Raw genomic sequence first — 19,055 nt, forward strand, 5'->3', positions numbered from 1 at the left:
CCCCCTTGAACTTAGTTAGGCTGGGATCTTCAGATAGTAGAAGGCACATAGCTTTCCAGGTTGAAAAGGACTTGCTAGAGCTTGCCATAACTCTCCCTTCAGTAACTCAGAATCAACTCCATGACATGACGAAGCACTGTAGTTCTTTCATAGAGGAGGATATATGCATAAGTACATATGTAATTAGTGTATTAAAAGTCTTGTTATCTCATAATGGAATGGGAATATACATTCTTCTTGTACTGGGTTGTTGGAATGTGGATGTTTAATTTCTTATACTTACAACAGTACCGAATATGTTAACCTATGTGATTATGTTAAGGTGATTAGAAAGTGCTCCTTAAAGAAGACTTACAGCAACACTGTGCCACTTAAGGGAGAACAGAGACAAGAATCATCATCAATAAGCATTTATTAAGTACTTAACTCTGTACCAGGCACTTCTTTGAACACTGGGGATACAAAGCTGGGTAAAAACTTGGTCTCTGCCCTCAAAGGAGCTCACATTTTTTTTAAGCACTTTAAATCATTATTTATTTAATATTTTAGTTTTCGGCATTAGTTTTCACAAGAGTTTGAATTACAAATTTTCTCCCCATTTCTACCCTCCTACCCACTCTAAGATGGCATATATTCTGATTGCCCCTTTCCCCAGTTGACCCTCCCTTCTGTCACCCCACTTCCCCCCCCCCATCCTTTTACCTTTCTTTCTTGTAGGGCAAGATAGATTTTTATGCCCCATTGCCTGTATATCTTATTTCCTAGTTACATGCAAAAACTTTTTTTTTTAGCATCTGCTTTTAAAACTTTGAGTTCCAAATTCTCTCCCCTCTTCCCTCCCCACCCACCCTCCCTAAGAAGGCAAGCAATTCAACATAGGCCACATGTGTATCATTATGCAAAACCCTTCCACAACTAACTATATTTTGCTCCTTTCTATCCTGTTCCCCTTTATCCAGTTTTCTCCCTTGACCCTGTCCCTTTTCAAAAGTGTTTGCTTTTGATTACCTTGTCCCCCTTTTTTACCTCCTTCCTCCTTCTTTCCTGTGGGGTAAGATACCCAATTGAGTGTGTATGGTATTCCCTCCTTAGGTCAAATCCAATGAGAGAAAGATTCACTCATTTCTCCTTACCTGCTCCCTCTTCCCAACAGAACTGCTTTTTCTTGACACCTTTATGTGAGATAATTTATCCCATTCTATGTCTCCCTTTCTCCCTCTCAATATATTCCTCTTTCATCCCTTAATTTGATTTTATTTTTTTAGGTATCATCCCTTCATATTCATCCTGTGCCCTCTGTATATTCCCTTCAGCTCCCCTCATACTGAGGTCTTATGAATCTTTCCATGTAGGAATGTAAACAAAACTGTTCAACTTTAGTAAGTCCCTTATGATTTCTCTTTCTTGATTACCTTTTCATGCTTCTCTTGATTCTTGTGTTTGGAAGTCAGATTTTCTATTGAGCTCTTGTATTTTCACTGAGAAAGCTTGAAAGTCCTCTATTTTATTGAAAGTCCATATTTTGCCTTGGAGCATGATACTCAGTTTTGCTGGGTAGGTGATTCTTGGTTTTAATCCTAGCTCTATTGACCTCCAGAATATCATATTCCAAGCCCTTTGATCCCTTAATGTAGAAGCTGGTAGATCCTGTGCTATCCTGATTGTGTTTCCACAATTCTGAAATTGTTTCTTTCTGACTGCTTGCAGTATTTTCTCCTTGATCTGGGAGCTCTGGAATTTGGTGACAATATTCCTAGGAGTTTTCTTTTTGGGATCTTTTTGAGGAGACTATCTGTGGATTCTTTCAATTTCTATTTTACCCTCTGGCTCTAGAATATCAGGGCAATTCTCCTTGATAATTTCTTGAAAGATGATATCTAGGCTCTTTTTTTGATCATGTCTTTCAGGTAGTCCAGTAATTTTTAAATTATCTCTCCTGGATCTATTTTCCAGGTCAGTGGTTTTTCCAGTGAGATATTTCACATTGTCTTCCACTTTTTCATTCCTTTGGTTCTGTTTTATAATATCTTGATTTCTCATGAAGTCACTAGCTTCCACTTGCTCCAATCTAATTTTTAAAGTAGTATTTTCTTCAGTGGTCTTTTGGACCTCCTTTTCCATTTGGCTAATTCTGCCTTTCAAGGCATTCTTCTCCTCATTGGCTTTTTGGAGCTCTTTTGCCATTTGAGTTAGTCTATTTTTTAAGGTGTTATTTTCTTCAGCATTTTTTTGGGTCTCCTTTAGGAAGTCATTGACTTGTTTTTCATGGTTTTCTGTCATCATTCTCATTTCTCTTCCCAATATTTCCTCTACTTCTCTAACTTGCTTTTCCAACTCCTTTTTGAGCTCTTCCATGGCCTGAGACCAGTTCATGTTTTTCTTGGAGGTTTTTGATGTAGGCTCTTTGCCTTTGTTGAATTCTTCTGACTGTATGTTTTGATCTTCTTTGTCACCAAAAAAGATTCCCAGGTCTGAATCTGAGAGCGTTTTCGCTGCCTGGCCCTTACTTGACCCTTGAATTTTTTTTCGTGGTATGACTGCTTGTAGAGTAAAGAGTACTTTGTTCCAAGCTTGAGGGGATGCGCTGTTGTTTTTGGAGCTATTTCTATACAGCCAGCTCTGCAACCCCATCACTCCTCCTTCCCCGAGAACCGCCAGCCAGGACCTGACTGGGATCTTAAGCAGGCTGTGCACTCCTGCTCTGATCTGCCACTTAATTCCTCCCACCAGGTGGGCCTGGGGCTGGAAGCAACTGCAGCTGTAGTTGTGTAGCTGCACCACCCCCGCTGCCCCTGGGGGAGGTGGCCGAACCAGGAACTCCTTTCACTCTGTCTTCCCCCTGCCCCCCCACTTTTTCCCACTAACTTTCTCTATTGTCTTTGGTGTTTGTGGGTTGAGAAGTCTGGTTATGCCACAGCTCACTGATTCAGGGCACTAGGGCCTGTTCCACCCTGCTCCCGATCTGGTTGGTCCTGGTGCAGCCCACGCTGGGCTCTGCTGTGCTCTGCTCCCAGCTCCATGCACGATAGACCTTACCCAGCAACCATCCAGGCTGTCCTGGGCTGGAGCGCTGCTTCCCTCCGCTATTTTATGGGTTCTGCAGCTCTAGAATTTGTTCAGAGCCATTTTTTATAGGTTTTTGGAGGGACTTGGTGGGGAGCTTACACAAGTCCCTGCTTTCCAGCCTCCATCTTGGCTTTGCCCCCAGGAGCTCACATTCTAGTGTGATGAAATGATCCAGGGACTCATTTTATCTGCACTTTACTCAGAACTTTTCCAAGTTGCTTCTTTTTACAACCTGTTGTGTTATAACTTCATACTCGAAGGTCTTCCTAGGTTGTTGTGACTAAAAAATTCATTAGTTGGTGGTGATGAGTCTCAGAACCAGCAGTTGATATATAGTCCATTACAAAGTTCAATATGGAGGCATTTCTGGCTTGGTAGGGCCTGGCATTCCTTGTGTACCATTGACGTAGAGTTTGAGAATTTTGAGCCACGTTACAATGAGAGTTATCTCCTTCAGAGTAGTTCCTGTTTTAGAGATTTTTTTTTTTTTTTGCTTAACAGCTTTTGAACTCATCTCATTTAATCCTCATAACCCTTTGACAGATTGGTAAGCAGAAATGTAATAGTATGCCTGTTTTATTTTTATTATTTCCAAAACCAATAAAGGCATTTAAGGTAGAACAGCAAGAATGTGATACGGTAGCTTGTACATAGAATTGATGCTTTCCACCTACTTTCAGAGAAGTGATGATCAAATTCCTTTTTAGTCTCGCTGCTTCTTTTCAGCATTTTAGGTTGTTCCATATTGTAGATGAGGAAACTGAAGGGTTGGGACTAGATTACCTCGACATTACCCAGCTAGCCATTCATTAGAGATAAGTAAATGGGAGAATACCACATCTTTCCACTAGGTCAAGCCAATAATAATATATGTCACAGGCGTACTTGGACTTATTTGCATATCAGTGGAAGTTGTTTTGTAGTTGTGGGGAGGCAGGGATGGTGATTCCCTTCTCCACAAAAATTGGCTACCCTTTATGTTGACTGCATGGGTGAAACTGGAAGTAAAGCTATTGGTCAAGGTACTTTTGAGCTACCTGGCACATGCTGACATCTTTCAGGGGGAAAAATTATTAGTTATTATTTATGCTTGATTAATATTCTTTAAAAGTCATCATTCTTTGTTATTTTAATGTGTGGAATTCCATTGGATCCTTAATTAAGTACTACTTATATAACCTCTTGATGAAGCCATAGTGGCACTTAGAGAAGTTATGCCTTTTCTAAATATATGCAAACTGTCTCTCAACACCATGATCATTGGTTTGTATGTATGTTGGCTTTTTTCCCTTTTTTTTTTTTTTTTTTTTTAAAGAAAATTGGATCAGTATTGTGTTCTCCAAAACTGTGGCTTGTTCTAGTCTTAACATTCTTTGAGAAAAAGAGCACTGATAGGGTCTCAGTCATATCTACCAGGGTTTTTTTTTTTTCCTAGTATGCTAGAATACAGTTTGGGCCTGGAGAGTTAAACTCATTGAAGGAGGCATTTAGGTGAGACCTCATTGAGCTTAGATTTTAACTCAACATTTTTGTTATCTACTTCTCAGTCCAAAGATCATTCTTCTTGAAAATGAAGTAAGAACATAAGATTTCCATTTTCTTCTTAATTGGGATAATTTTTTGTGGTGGTAGAATTTCAATCTTTAGAGCTTGATGTCTCTTAGAACAGGCTTCTTTCATAAAGTATATAGCATTAGATTCTAGCAGTACTTTGTCCAAATCCTTTGAAATGTACTCTGTGAAATGCTAAGAGTACTTGGGCAAGTCCCAAATTTATTGGCTAGGTGTTGTTTGTTTAGTTTGGTTTGGTTTTTAGTGGGGTGGTAGTACAGCAGATTTTTTGAAGTTTTTCCAAGAGCTTTCTTCCTGTTCTAATTTTGGGATTCTCTTGAGGAAACCACACTTATTGCTTCCAAATACTGATAATTTTGCCTATCTCTAATTCCTTCAGTTTCTTTTTTTCTCATCTCATTGCTATTTCTTGAATTCTATCAATATCAAATCAAATACTATAGATAACAAAGGGACATTCTTACATTGTCCCTGACCTTCAGTTACAAGTTAATGCTAACTTTTTATTTTAGCTAAAACTGTTTCTCACATTGAGTAAATTTATTCCTTTCCTCTAAAAATTGATATAAATGCATGCTGTATTTTGATGAAGGCTTTCTTTATTTCTCTAATTATATAGTTTTTGTTATTAATACAGTCTATTAGCCTTACAGTTTTCCTTACTATGTCTTTTTCCTGGTATCAGTCTAACCTGGTCGTCGTAGTGAATAAACTGGTCAGTATCCCTTTAGACCCATTGCTAACACTTCATTACATATTTTAAGATCAAATTTTGTTAGTGGTGTTGATACGTAGTTTTCTTTTTTCTGCTTTATTTTCCCGTAGCTTAAGTACCATATCAAGAACATGCTTGTCTGAATAGGAATTTGGCAATGTGCTGTCTCATTTTTTGCAATTTATATAATATAGGAATTATTTTTGTCTCATTCTTTTAACTTAATTTCTTTTATTTTAATCTCTTTATTTTATTTTAATTCTTATTTCTTTTTAGTCCTTTAAAAATTGATACAAATGCATGCTTTATTTTGATAAAGGATTTCTGTAGGGATTTGGCAGTGTGCCTTCTATATTTTTGCATATAGTTTATGTAATATAGGAGTTATTTTGTCTTGATTTCATTTCACTTTTAAGTTCATTTGGACCTAGAGTTTTTTCTTTGGCAGTTCATTTATGGCTTGTTAAGTTTCTGTTCTGAGATTGAATTGTTTTAATTCTTTTTGTTCTTGTTCTTTTAATCTCTAAGTATCTTATATTTTTGTAATGGTTCATTTTATTTAAGTCTTCATTTTTCAAGAGATCTTTGATATATTCATTCCCACAACAATATTGTTTTTGTTTCTCCCTTTATCCTCACCTAAATATCTCTTCTCTAGTTTGAGAATTTCCTCCTGTGAGTTTAACTACTTTGTGACCTCTTTTTCCTGTTCATTTTTAGTTTAATTAGAAATTTTCTTCTAGAACTACTTGCATATCCATGCCACCAAATCCTTATGATACTTATGATTTCAAATTTGTTTCTTTGTGTTTGTGTCTCTTTTATTACCCCCGCTTTATTGATTTGTATGTCCAAAACTGAAAATATGGGTTTAATTTCTTCATTTCTTTTTGAGTTTTCTCTGCTGGGAATTATTGGTCCCTTCACTTGTTTTCAGGCTCTCCTCCCACTGTGACTTCAGGTTGGGAATAGCATAAACCTGAGCAGGTCCCACATAGACTCAGTCCAACAGCAGTTTGAAACCTCTTTGTAGCATGAAACATAGTTAAAATAAGAACTTCTCCTAGGACAGGACTTCATAGCCAGTAAGGCATATTTGTCCTCTATCAGACATATGTTCCCCATGTTAATTTGATCTCAGTTTCAAGGATTCATCTTGCCCATACCTGTATTTATTTTTAAAGTAAAATGCTTTTTTTCTTTTTAGAAATATATTTTATTTCATTAAATATTTCCAATTACATGTAAATTTTTTTACATATATTTAAAAAAAAATTTTAGTTCTGAATACTTTCCTTCCCTCCCACCTTTCCTTGAGAAGGCAAGCAGTTTGATATTGATTATACATGTAAAGTCATACATTAGTCATGAATATGGGGCATTCCCCCGCACCCTCCGTGGAAAAAAATCCTTCAATCTGCGTTAAGAGTTCATTAGTTCTCTCTCTGGAGGTGGATGGCATTTTTCTTCATGGGTCCTTTGGAGTCATCTTGGAGCATTAAGCAGCTAAGTCTTTCACAGTTGATCATCCTTGTAATACTGCTGTTAGTGTGTACAGTGTTCCCCTGGTTCTGCTCACTTCATTTTACATGAGTTCATGTGTCTTCCCAGGTTTTTCTGAAAGCATCTTGCTCATCGTTTTTGTATAGCACAATGATATTCTATCATAATCATATACCATGACTGGTCTGGCCATTTTCCAATTGATTAACATTCCCCCAATTTCACTTCTTTGTCCCCCCAAAAAAGGGCTGCTGTAAGTACTTATAGCAGCTGTTTTTTTGTGGCGGCAAAGATTACACAAGTTCTTCATCATTGGAGGAGAGTACAGTACAGCTGGTTCTCAGCCACCCAAGGGCAGATTGGGTAAAACCTTGGGTTTACTTTTAGTCGGTGTGTGAGGTGTTTGGGTTTCTTTACCTTCCAAATAGTGCAGTTACCACTCCATAGTGGTACTAGCTTATGGAGACAAAGAAGCAATTGGATCTCCTTCTTTGCCTCTAGCTTTAAGTTAGGAAGTGCCAGGTACTCATCTCTAACTTTATAAGCAGGGAGCAAAGTATTTTTTAAAATTATTAATTTGCTTATTTTTAGTTTTCAGCATTCACTTCCGTAAGCTTTTGAGTTTTAAATTTTCTCTACCTCTCTCCCCTTCCCCCTCCCCAATCTGATATAGGCTCTACGTATGCATTGTTATTAAACATTTTCACATTAGTCATGTTGTAAGGAAGAATTAGAATGAATGGGAGGAACCACAAGAAAGAAAAAACAAAAGAAAAAGGAACAAATAGTATGCTTCAATCTGCATTCAGACAACAGAGTTCATTCTCTGCATGTGGAGAGATTTTCCATCATGAATCTTTTGGAATTGTCTTAGATTCTTGCATTGCTGAGAAGAGCTAAATCTATCAAAGTTAGTCATCACACAATGTGGCTGTTACTGTGTACAGTGTTCTCTTGGTTCTGCTCACTTCACTCAGCATCAGTTCAAGTCTTTCCAGGTTTTTTCTGAAGTCTGCCTGCTCAACATTTCTCATAGCATAGTACTATTCCATTACATACATATACTGCAACTTGTTCAGCCATTCCCCAGTTGATGAACACCCCCCAATTTCCAATTCTTGGACACCACAAAAAGATCTGCTATAAATAATTTTGTACATGTGGGTCTAAAATGCTTTTAAAATAATGATGCTAGGATAAACATGCTATCCACCTATTATGTTATGGTCTCTGTACAGATTAAGGCATTTCTTGGACATAGCCAAAGTGGGAATTTGTTTTGCTTTACTATGCAAACTTGTTACAAATGTTTTCTTTTGAGAGGTGGGAGAGAAGGTTGGATTTTTGTTAATTTTTTTTTTAAATGAGACTAGACAGTTCTAAAGATAAACTATAACTACCATAGTTAATTTTTTAATAGAGCCCCAGCTGATTGATGCCTAACCCCCTCCTGCCTGTCTTGCTTTTTTTTTGGTCTTTTTCTCCTCAGCTCCTGAACACGTTTCGATTAGTGCTACCATATTAAGCTCCATAAATAGTATTCTTCCTATGTTGTATCTGTACTGTCTATGATATCTGTCTTAGCAGATCAGTATGGACTCCCTGCCCCTCTGTTTTCAGATTTAAAAACAGCAACAACAAAGTTCTTGCTTCAAAAAGCAAGGCTCTATGCAGCAGTATTTTTACTGATTCTTATCAGGTGCATTTTCATCTCTTGCATGGGCTCTTTAGCCCATAATTTTTATATTTTAAGCTATGCTTTCCAGAAAGCCAAGTATCATTTTCATAAGGTATTTTATCATGGCTGATATGAAACCAAGCATTCCTTGTTTGTAAAATCAAAACAATAGTATTTTCAGTACCTATTTGGGGTTATTTTGAGGAATGAAAGTACGTGGTAAACTTTAAAGCATTGTGATATGTATTTGTGTCTCTTCTGTATTTAAAGGTTTTTTTCCTTTGTATTTTATTTTTGTATCTTCTTTGTATTCCTTAAAGGTTTTCTTTAAAGTTACTTCACACTTACGACTCTTCTCATGTAGCCCCAGATAGCCCCATTTCACATATGAAGGTACTAAGAAGTTCTGAGAAAGGTGACATGGCTATAAAATCTTGATTTTTGGCCACAATCCTAGCATAAGGGCCTCCCTTCTGGGAAGATGTAGAGCTCCCCTGTTGATCCTTGATTTCTATGACTAGGCTTATAGTGCCATGCTCCCCAGTGTAGATATGGCCAACAACAGGTTAAGTCTTTGCCCAGGCACTTGGTTTATGTCTAAGGAGAGGTTTGTGGGCTAGCCAGAAATATCTGGGATATACCCCTTAATGGGATGGGATGCTGAGAATAACATGTCAATGGAAAGGTTTTTTTTCTTTTTTTTTTCTTTTTAGATTAGGTAAAAGAGGCCATTCTTTGCCTCATTTTTACCTAGCTTTAATCACTGAATAGGCATTCCCTCAGTCCAACTAAGATCTGGTAAAGACCTTAGCTTAAAAAGTCCAAGGTTGCCCACTGGAGCTTCCAGGGCCATCTCCAGTTGTCCTTATCTATGTCTTGCCACTGGACCCAGATGGCTCCGGGCGAGAAGGTGAGGCTAATGATTTTGCACAGCTCTCTCCTCACTTAAATCCCATTCACTTGAATCCAATTCACTTGCATCTCATGACATCACCTTCCTGATGTCATGGTCCTCTTTGAGAACAAAGGACAAACAATAATCTCTGAATAGAAATAGGAACTTCCCCACTGGGCACCAAACTGGAATTGGGCAGATAGGCAACATGGCTCCCTCCCTTTCCCTTCCTTCCTTCCATTCTCTCCTGCCCTGCTCCCCCCTTTTGATTTGATCACTGATCGCTTTTTTCTTGAGGACCAAGTCTTAAACCCAAATCACTCTGCCTCCTGTAGATTAGCCAACAGTAGGACCCAGGCCAAGCTCCACTATAAAACATTTAGGCTTCCTGCAATGTACACCTTCTTTTTAACCCTGTTGGTAATTTTTCTTTCTTGTATTACCAAGGGCACATTGGACAGAGTAATAAAGACTCAGAGCTGGGCCTAGGTTCAAGTTTGCCTCACTTTGCAAATGATATTCAGGTAAAATATTGCTACTACCATGACTGTTATATATTACTATATATACTACAAACAATTGGCATTTTAATTTCCCAGAGTATTTTATATCCCAGGAAACTAAATGCCTTTGAAAGGAATTTGTTTGAGATATGGAGGGATACACTGGACTGTGGAGAGAAGCTGGTTTTAGCTCTAATACCCAGTAGTTTTGTGACTGGCTACTTCACTTAAACTTCTGTGAACTCTAGAATTTTCTCATTGTAAAATGAAGGTCAGAAATATGTACTCCCCATATTACAAGATGTCATGAAGAAAGCACTTATATAAACCTCAAAACATCTCAACATGAATTGTACCTGAAGCGGTTACTTGAAGAACAAAATAACATTCTCAGAAACCTAGTTTTAAAGATCAGTGGATCTGTCTGCAGGTGGAAATTACAGTTCTTACTTAAGTTGAGCAAAAGAAAGAATGTCCTCTAGCACATAATCAGTTCTTAGTTTAGAAAACAATATTTTCACTTGTGCAGCAATGATGATGGGTAACTGAGGTGAAACATTACAATTCATTTTCACCTTTTCTTGACTTTTGTGTGCTAAGCAAATTAAATTCTGTGGGTTCTACTTCATTTCCTGTCATTGCCACCTCTAGTTTCATTGCTAAACCCATTGAATCCATTTACCTTTTTGAGGAAAAGACACAGAGGGGATTAGAAAGTTATCCAAATTAGCAAGTGGTATTTTTTAAAATTTATTTTATATTTTACTATGGTGGGGTAACTTTCTATCTACTCCTGTCACTCTATTCTGTCTGACAAACATAAAGCTTAGACTATAAATGAATGAGTTGAGATTAGTAAATAATAAAGTGAAGTCTTTGCTATGGGGGTAAAAGCATCCAGGCATAGAGCAGAGATTGAAAGAGATCAGAATGTAAGAGTTATCACATTTCAGTGTTTCTTTCCTTTTTTTTTCACGTTAACAAACATTTATTAAGCCATTTTTATGTATAAAGTGATAAGGAATGCAAAAGAAAACTGAAACCATACCTACCTTCAAGGATCTTGCATTTTATAAGGATATACATGTTCACATTTCAATATTTCTGCCATCAATGTGCATCACATTTGATTTCTGCCATCAATACGCATCCTTGGTGAATATTTTAAGTTTGGTATTTAAGTATTTTTCCTGAAGAGTAGGGCATAGAACCAAAAAACACACAAGTTCTTTGATGTAAAGTTTAAGAAAGAAAATTTCATTTTTAAATCTTTTATAGTACTTATTTAAACTAACAAAAACAGTCTTGGTCTCTGTTCTCCTTGTTGACTCATAGTGTTATGGGAGTATGAGGAAATTGAAACAATTTATTAAATGAGGTATTTCAAGATAAACATCGAAAACCCTAGATTTGATATCAGGACAGTCATTGCACCATTGTTTCAGTTTTAATTCTACCAGACTTGTATAGTGGGATGAAGTAACTTGAATGAATATCTCTAGTTTTGGTATGTTTCTCGTATCCCAAGTTGGAATGCTGAATGAATATAACCAAAAAATACTGTTAATGCATAGATGTCATATTCTCCCTGCAAATGAACAGCCTAATACCCTTTGAGAATACCAGAGAGGAAGGCCTTTTTTTGTGTGAGAAAAGGAAGAAGAATTGTTTAGTACCTTCTTTGCTTATGGGCTTCCTTTTAATTTTCTTTTGGTCTGGAGATTGGCTATCATGTCTGTCTTCCTGACTAGGCCTCAAAGGACTGGAAATGTAATGGGCACTGCATTCACTCAGAGGCAGCAATTTAAGTGCATTACTCTGTTTGATTAGAATAGAATCTGATGTTGGAAAGGTACTTTGAAAATGTTAAATGAAGAAAAATATTTAAATGTTTCATCCAGGAATATAGTTTGAGATTCTGCCATTCATATTTCTTCTGTAATATAACAAGACCATTAAAGATCATAGCCTCTGGATTTTCCTGCTTGTTTGCTTCTCTCCCCCCCACCACCCACCCGACTGTCTCAACGGTACTATGGCATTCTGAGAAATTTTTATTGGGTCCAGCACTATGTTCATGTACCTGTCCCCATAGGTATCTTCTTGTAGAGGGTGACACCATCTAATTAGTACCTCAAAGATTACATCTCTTTCCTTGTTGACACTGCCACTACTCTAGTACAGTAGGTCCTCATCACCTCAAGCCTGGATTATTGAAATAGCTTGATGATAGGTCTGTCTGCCTCAAGTCTCTTCCCCAGTCAAATTCATCCTCCATTCACTCTCTAAAGAGATTTTCTTAAAGTACAGGTACAGTCAGGTCAGCACCCCCTCACATATGCGCATACGCCCCTGCTCGCTTAAGCTCCAGTGGCTTCCTGTTGCCTCCAAGAACAAATACACAATTCTCTGGTATTGAGAGCCCTCATCACATACCCCTTCTCCTACCTTTCCTGTCTTCTTAGACCTTACTTCTTGACAGATATTTTTGATCCAGTGACACTGGTTTCCCAGCCATTCTAGGAACAAGATTCTCCATCTTTTCTCTCTGGGTATTTATTTTCTCTAGCTGTTTCTTATGCCTAGAACACTCTCTCTTCTCTGTTCTGACTACTTTAAATTTAAATACTTTAAATTTCCTGTTTATCCTTTTATATAGCTTCCTTGTATGTATTTGGTTGCATGTTGTCTCCTCCATTAGTTAGATTGTGAGCTCCTTGAGGGCAGGGACTGCCTCTGTCTTTTCGTATCCCCAGTACATAGCATAGTGACTTTAGGTGCCCAATAAATGTTTGATGGATTATCAAAGTCCTACTCAGGGATCAGCTCTTTTCTTAATACTCTCTCCTTTCATTAGACAAATATAGGGTCTGATTGTCTTACATTTCTTGGTTCCTCGTTAAAGTTTGATCCTTTTCAATTTCCGCCTTGGTAAGAAAAAAGTACAGCTGTTATTTTTTTAATTATAGCATTTTTTTTTTTTACTTTTAGTTTACAGCACTCGGTTCTACATAATTTTGAGTTTCAGATTTTCTTCCCTCCCTCCCCAAGACGGCATGGAATCCAATATAGCTTCCATGTATAACTTTGCATTGAATTAATTTACACACTAGTCAAGTTATGGAGAAGAACTGTGATCAATGAAATGAATCATGCGAAAGAAGAAACAGGTCCAAAAAAAAAACCAACACAAAAACAAGAGAAAAAAAGAAAAAAGGGGCGGGGGAAGGCTAGGATGAAGTGTACCTCAATATGCATTCATACTTCATAGTTCTTTCTCTGGATGTAGATAGCATTCTCCATCATGAGTCCTTTGGAGTTGTCTTTGTACCTTGTGTTGCTGAGAAGAGTGAAGTCTGTCAGGGTTGGCCTCACAGAATCCATATATCTGTGGTTGTGTATAATGTTCTCCTGGCTCTGCTCCGCTCACTTAGCATTATGTCGTGTAGGTTTTTCCAAGTTGTTATGAAGTCCATATCATCCCCATTTCTTATAGCACAATAGTATTCCATTACCTTCATATACCACAGCTTGTTCAGCCATTCCCCAATTGATGGGCATCCCTTTGATTTCCAATTCTTAGCTACCGCGAAAAGAGCCGCTATAAATATTTTTGTACATATGGGTCCTTTTCCCGCTTGTGTGATTTCTTTGGGATACAACCCTAGAAGTGGTATTGCTGGATCAAAGGGTATGAACATTTTTATAGCCCTTTGGGCATAGTTCCAAAATGGCTGGATCAGTTCACAACTCCACCAGCAATGTAACAATGTTCCAATTTTCCCACATTCTCTCCAGCATTTATCATTTTCCTGTTTTGTTATTTTAGCCAGTCTGACAGGAGAGATGTGGTATCTAAGAGTTGTTTTAATTTTCATTTCTCTAATTGGTAGTGATTTAGAGCATTTTTTCATATGCCTATAGATATCTTTAATTTCTTCCTCTGAAAACTGCCAGTTCATATCCTTTGTACAGTTGCTATTTTAACAGGGGCATTAGGAGTTTGGCAAGGACAACTTGAGGTATTAGGCTACTCTGACCGAGATGATTAGACAATTCCATGACAATCCATGAGAATTCTGAAGGACTCATAATAAAAAATTCTGTCAACCTCCACAGAGAGAGAATTGATGAACCATTCAGTGCCCATTGAAGTATATATTTTTTTCACAATTTTTCTTGAATGGGTTTTTTTGTTTTGTTTTTTTCTGTTTGTTTTTGGTTTTGCAACATGGCTAATATGAAAATATGTTTTGTATAACTTCATGAATAATAGACATCATTGCTTGCCTTCTCAACCCAGTGGAGGAGGAGCTAGAGGGAAAGAATGTGGAATCAAAATTTAAAAAGTGAAAGTTTAAAAAGCATATGACAGATTATCAGAGGGAGGTGCGATTAATCTTCCCTCCCCCCTCATGAAAGCGAGTTGATAAGCAGGTGGAATAATCATCAAATTATCCTTGTAAAAAGCTGGTTGCAGTTTCATGCTTTCATTATTCAGTCTTTCCTTTCTCTGAAGGCTTTTTTTTTTAGCACAGGTAGTTTCACAGAATTTTATTCGAGCTGAAAAAAGGTGGTTAATACTCAATTATATTGATTGTAAATTTTGACAAGGAAGATAAAGCCATATACGTCAATACGTACATAACTGTACATTTGTGTGTGTGTGTGTGTACCCCCTTATCCTTTCAGCAGTTTGTCCCCTGGAATCCATTCTTTGTAGTCATTGCCAAAGTTGACAAAGAGGAAAATGAAATGGAAGGGCTTTGGAACAGACAAGCACATTAGTGCACTATTCGTTGATGGTCCAGCTCTCTGCACAACAATTTGAAACTCCAGTTCCTCTAGAGAAATGACTTATCACTGTGTTGACCTAAAATTCTTGTCTTTTCGATGTTGTTCTACTGACCTGCTTCTGCTCACTTCACTCTGCATCACTTCATTCTTTCTAGGATTCTGCTGCATAATAATATTCCACTAGATTTGTAAACCACAATTTGTTTGCCCAACCCTCGGTTGTCTAAGGTCTCTCCTCTTTTTCCCCCTCTAAATATCCCATTCATCATCAGGAAGTTTATTTTGCTTGTTACTGTTCCTACTTTTTTACCTCCCCCCACCCCATCATCTGTACTTGTTGTCCTCTGATATATTTCTACCCCATATTCTGTATGGTGTGTTCAGTCCTCCTTTGTTTCAGATAAAAATGAGGTTCATCTGATACCCACTCCCCTACACACCTTCCTCCTTGTTTGTATGTTCTCATATTCCCCAATTAAGAGATAATAGCAATGCATCCTCCTTTCTACCCTCCCTTCTCTTTTTCCTCCTTCAAACCCTCAACACCGAACACACATACACTCCCACCTCCAAGCTACCTTTTGTTTTTCTTAACTCCCTCACTACCCTTTGAAGTCATAAAGGTTCTAAAAGGGACACATTTCTTTTCCTGTTAGAATGTTAGCATTGCATCAGCATACATACTCAGTTACCTTTCTAGGCTTTTCTGGGTTATTGTGTTTGCATTTCAAAGTAGCTACTCAGTTCCAATTTACTCATCAAGAATGCTTGAAAGTATTGTTTTCATTAAAGGTCCATTTTCCCCACTATGTATTGTGTTGCTAAGTTATTCCTGGTTATTTGCCAGTTGGAATACTGTATTCCAAAATCAAGTAGAAATTGCCATTTCTTTTGTGGTCCTATATGCTTTTGGTATTTTTGTTTTTAACATGGGAACTTTGGATTTTGTTTGACATTCCTATAACTTTTCCTTTTAGAGTTTCTTTTGGGAGGAGGTTCTTTCTATTTTTGTCCTTCTGGTTTTCATTTATATTTTTAAAAACATAGTGGTTTTCAATTAGTCTGGTGATTCTGAAATTATCTTGTTTCCCAGGTTAGGTTTTTTTTTTTAATTAGTTTTTTTTAATTAGGTAATTTATTTTTCGTCTTTTTTTTCTATCTTTTGCTTTTTGATTATTTCTTGCAGTCTTGCAGTGATTTGGTCTGTTTGAGTGTTCAAGAAGTTATTTCATAGATAGAATTTGCTACCTGATTTTTTAGCTAATTATTGTCCTCCAATTCTTTATTTTAGAGCTCTTCACTCCTTGTGGGAAAGTCTTTCACTTTCTTTCTTTGAGTCAGACTGCTTCAGTTATTAAAATCTACACCAAGGGCTTGGAGATTGGTTACCTTAAGCTGGCCTTTGGGTAGGCACTCTTTCCTATTTCTCTGGGGCTTCTGACTGACCTTTTGTGCAGTTATAGCATTGAAGAAGTAAGTTTTTGTAGTTTTCTTATTGAATTTCTTTGTTGTTATTCAATCTCATCTGTACCTTGGTATTTTCCTGGAGTATGGAGGTATGGGGATGTGGATCTGCCTGCCTTACATTAAGATGGCGGTCAACTGATCTGGAAGTTTGATTTTTTAATAAATTAATTTTTTTCAGGGGAAAAATCTGCGTTTTCTCCCTCTATTCCATTCTTCCTCTCCCTGCCTCTTTCATGGCTGTGAAAGAAAGAAATGGAAAGCCTCTTACAAACAGAAAAAACAATGTGGAAATCTTCGTTGGCTATGGCCAAAATAATAAAAGGTGTCACAGTCTTCACTCTTGAGTCTGTCACCCCTCTATCAAAAAGTGGGCACCATATTTCATCATGAGTCCTCTGGAATAATGGTTGGCCGTTGTGTCAGAGTTCCTAAGTCACAGTTTGTATACTTTACTGTATAAAGGTGATGGTGGGATATCATATAGCCACGTTGGAAAATAGAAATGATCATAAATCTTTTGAGGTATTTGGAACATAGGTACCCTGAGGTGTAATACTGATACACATACTGTTTTTAAAAAACAGTAGATTAATCAGGTGTTAGACCATATAGCCATTCAGCTTCTAATACTCATTAGGACATTAGTTCCCTAGTTCCTCATGGAAGAATGTTCTGTTGCAAAATTTGTCACTTTTATCTTATGAACTACCAGTAAGACTATTATTTTTGAAAGGTTAATCAAGTTTGTGGTATTAAATAGTTTGGCATCAGCTCTTTGTCTATTACTTGGAAGAAAGTTGTGAAACATGGGCATTCCAGAATTAAATTAATTGAAAGTTTTGTATGAGGAATTTCAAGATCCATGGCTTTGCTATGATAGTATGCGTACAAACATAGATGACCACCACCACCAGCTCATAGAAACACACACACACACACACATCTAAAAATTCTAAAATTTTCCTGTTTCCTTCCATTATTAGACCAAGTCTGGAAAGTTATCGCTTTTAAAACCATAGTATTCAGTTGTAGAATGAGAACTGTCTTGCTTTATAGTGGCTTTTTTTCCCAAGTATAACAAATAAGTACTTATTAGGGTAGTCAGAAATGAAAAATTCCCTCAAGCCAAGAAATGCTAAAGAAGGATTAGAAGGAACCATTTTAATGCTTGGAGCATATCTCCCCCAAGTGCCATATGATGCAGTGGAAAAATAGGATTCTATGTTTAGAATTTTGCATCAAATATTGCCTCCTCAGAAGAAACCTATTTCATTTATTGAAAATTCCAGCATATCATCAATTCAAATTCTGTCGCATAATAATAGGCCCTTAGAATTATCTACAATTTGCATTTTTAAAAGTTTATTTAAATGCAACTTATTATTTCCTTGTTTTTTTAAAAGTTTCTTGAAGTACTGTATTCTAAGTTTCTTTTGTCTTGTTTCTGTCATTCTTGTGGTTTTTCCTTTGTGGTATAGCTTCAAGGTAAAAAGTGATTGTGCAAAGTTATATCTACTGTTAAAGAACAGGGTGGGGGGAGGTAGTACCACTATAGAGTAACTAAATGCAGATCTAACTCAGTCCAATGCAGATTATGGTCTTTTAAAATTTATCAGTTTATTTTGTCTTCATTTTTCATATTTTTTCATAAGACTTCCAAAGCATAAAGTGGGTTTTATAGTCAGTTACAGGAGATGAAACAATAATATTCCTGGAGAAGATAGCAGTACCTAACAATTTAAATATTTCATTTAGTGTACTTGGCTATAAGTTATTGGAAAATATGATCAATCTTTAATTTTTTTTTAAAAAGGATACTTTCCATACTTCATATACAACTTGTGTATTTGATGCCAGTCCTTTACTGGTAAAAGCTTGAATAAACTTTTTTGTAACCTATTTGCTCTGCTTCCTTCACTCTTCTTATAAAACCAACAAACTTATTGTAGATGACTTCTGGAAATTAGTGAAACAATTCAGGGGTACGGTGGGAAGGGGGCACGGACAAGACTAAGGAACTTATAAAATTTCCATGTTTTTAGAATAATACTTTGATATAGATATATACACTGCCCACAAAAGGAAGGTTTTACTTTTTTTTTTTTCCAAATTATAAACTCAGTAACCACCAAAAGAAGCATTCAGACTTAAAAAACATGGGAGCAGAAACTTATCTTTAGACTTTGACAAGACAGAATCAAAAGAACCAACAATAACCGAACAAATTTTAAAAAGGTAATACAGGTGTTCTCTGAGCCTTCCAGGCCTATTTGAAATTCTGCCATCTTTGGCCCTATTTTTCTAAAGAACATATTTTTAACAACTAAGGACTTTGCCTCTCCCCGTAGTATTTGCATTCACTTTTTAAAAATAAATTTTATTGATAATCCTTTTTTTTTTTTTCATTTTCTAATGTGTTCCGTGCTCCCATAAGAAAAAATGTTAAAGGGAAGGGGGCAGGAAACCAGTCCAGCAAAAAACGAGCTTATTGAATAAGTCTAATATATGCAGTGCCGTATGCCTCTTTTAAGAGGGGGAGGGAGCCATGTTGTTCTTTATATCAATTGGTATAGTAAAGGTTGGTCACTATAATTAATTTCACAGCATTCAGTTTGTTGCGCTTGTGTATGTTGTTTCCTTGCTTTTGCTTATTGCACGTTGCATCAGTACATGCAAGTCTTCTCTTGTCCAGGATGGAGCAGAGGTGGGACTCAAAATCTAGTTTTCCTTTCTCTGGTCTCTTAAACCCTAGCCCACTACATTGACTCTCCAAAAATTTATGTTTGTCTAGAAGTTATATCCAATTTTAAACTGATAAAAATGCATTAATGATATATAGTGGATATTGAGGACTGGCCT

General features: G+C 36.8%; 1 protein-coding gene across 1 annotated transcript in view; it reads left to right on the forward strand.

Annotated features, from left to right (window-relative positions):
* The window catches only part of ZBTB10 (zinc finger and BTB domain containing 10), a 58,718-nt gene that overhangs the window by 33,029 nt on the left and 6,634 nt on the right, over positions 1 to 19,055 (forward strand). The gene's annotated exons all lie outside the window — the stretch shown is intronic.

Source organism: Trichosurus vulpecula, chromosome 1, assembly GCF_011100635.1.
Source record: "Trichosurus vulpecula isolate mTriVul1 chromosome 1, mTriVul1.pri, whole genome shotgun sequence".
Taxonomy (NCBI): Eukaryota; Metazoa; Chordata; class Mammalia; order Diprotodontia; family Phalangeridae; genus Trichosurus; species Trichosurus vulpecula.